The following is a 2329-nucleotide window of genomic DNA, read 5'->3' on the forward strand; positions in this document are numbered from 1 at the left end:
CCCCTGCATTGGCAGGCGGACTCTCAACCGCTGCACCACCAGGGAAGCCCAGCCATTACTCTTGATTAGATATAGTGACAGACACGGTGGATCCTGTGGATCCCAGCTTGCACTTGCTCTCCTCTGAGTTCACTTTGTCTTCATGACTGGTGGCCTTGTGACCAACAATGGTCTCAGGTCCTCCACCAGATGCTTGGAAGTGGACCTAGAGAGGCAGTAGTTCCATAGAAGCAACAGCTTCCCATAGGTCCCTAGCAGTCCCAGTTTGGCAGCTGGACCGTCTTAGCTTCTTGGATTTTTCTCACAAACTCTTATGTGTATAACTGTACCAGTGCTTCTGAAGGTTTGGTCAGTGAATCTTTCTCCAGCCCCTTGACTATCCTCCCAGACTTTCATTTCCCAAGATCCTCCCTCATCTGTGTAACATCTGATTCCTATAGTAAATCCTCTAATCCCTTAATATTCAGAGCGACTCGGCTTCCCTAACTGATACTGTGCCCGAAGCACTCTTCTTTGCACAGCTGTTCCTGCCTCTTCATTTGAATTTCAGCTTCAATGTCACTTCACAGTCTCCTTCCCTTACCACCCTTAGTGAAATAACCATCCTCTCCCCAGACCCTGTCTGTTGTAGTGCTTTCCAAAGTGGGATGTGTACACCCTATGGGGTAGATAAAATTAGAGTATTTATAACATATTTTGTCTGAAAAATAAGAAAGTGAAGATTTACTATAAATCTGAAGTCAGCAATTGATACTGGCAGCTTCACTCAATGCATTTGTCAGGTGTGCCTGTGTCACATACTGATTTCCTGTGGAAAAAGTGAGACTTGCTTACCTGGGAGGGATTAACACGCACCCTCATTCAGTCGCTTTCTTCACTTTGCAACAATGGGTTGCCACTTATGTGGGCACAGTCTTCTACGGCTAACTCTAAACTAGAACCAGGATCATGGGGGTAATAAGACAGACTGCTAACTAAGCCAATCTTGACAAAATGGGCAAGTGGCTTTAAAAGATTCCTAAGGGGACTTCCCTGATGGTCCAGTGGTTAAGACTCCATGCTCCCAATGCTGGGGGCCCGGGGTCAATCCCTGGTCAGGGAACTAGATCCCACATGCATGCAGCAACTAAGACCTGACGCAGCCAAATAAATAAATAAATATTTTTTAAAAAGAAAAAGATTCCTACTAAGAAATTCATGTGGAAGGTAATAATAATAATGCAAACAAACTAACAAAAGAATAAAAAATCCATACAGGGGATACCTGTTCCAATTTTACCTAGAAGGCACACGATTTTTAAAAATCTGGTAGCTATGGTCTGTTTCATTCTCCTTTATCAGGTAAATCAATCTAACTTCATCACGATCTGAAATTATCTTTTAAAAATATTTATATAGCTATTTCCTGTCCCCCACCCCACCACAAACAATAATTTTCTTGACTGCAGAAAAGTTTATTCTCTTCACCACTGCATCTATAGTGTCTAGAGCAGTGCCTGGCACTTAGGAAGCACTTAATAGGTATTTTTTCAGTTGATTGACATATGCTTTACCCTAAATTTTCTTTCATGTCTTTTCCGAATCAAGCTGAACTACTCTTGTCATGACATCTAAACTTACCATGCTCACTTCCACCTTCAGCTTTGCTCACGCTCTTTTATTCACCTGCTCCACTCACCTCCCACCCCCATCTAACTGATTCCCGCCTATATATGATTCAAGTCTTGTTTTTCCATCCCAGAATGCTCCCAGTCACACTGAATTCCTCTCCCTGTGACTGCCCTGTTGTAAAGTGACCTTAACTCTTAGGAATTGTTCTCTGATTTAAAATTTAAATTATTTTGCTATACCAGAAAGCAGTTTGTATCGGAACAAATTTTATATATTAGAGCAATGGGTAATCAGTGAAAATATTAAATCGGTAAGCTATACATTTAAATTGAAATGCCAGTGATCTCTTGGTCAGTTAATTAGGAGAAAGCTATTTGAGGTTTCTTTATCCCTCCTAGGAAGATGCAAAGTTGCTTTCTTATTAGAAAGGAAGATAAAGAGAGAAACTGCAATCATAGGTGCTTTAGAATACGGTCACTGTTTTTTGGCTGGTATAGAGAGGATGAAATTAGGTGAGAAGGGAAAACAAGCAACCTTTCTTACATATAAGGAGTTAATTAGCTTCTAGGCAGTCACCTGAGGAATTTTGAAGCAAGTTAATTTAAAGTTCCCAAGAGAGTTTTTGATCCTACATTTTTTTTTTTTTTTTTTTTGCGGTACGCAGGCCTCTCACTGTTGGGGCCTCTCCCGTTGCGGAGCACAGGCTCCAGACATGCGG

Source organism: Lipotes vexillifer, unplaced genomic scaffold (genome assembly GCF_000442215.2).
Source record: "Lipotes vexillifer unplaced genomic scaffold, Lipotes_vexillifer_v1.1 scaffold749, whole genome shotgun sequence".
Classification (NCBI taxonomy): Eukaryota; Metazoa; Chordata; class Mammalia; order Artiodactyla; family Lipotidae; genus Lipotes; species Lipotes vexillifer.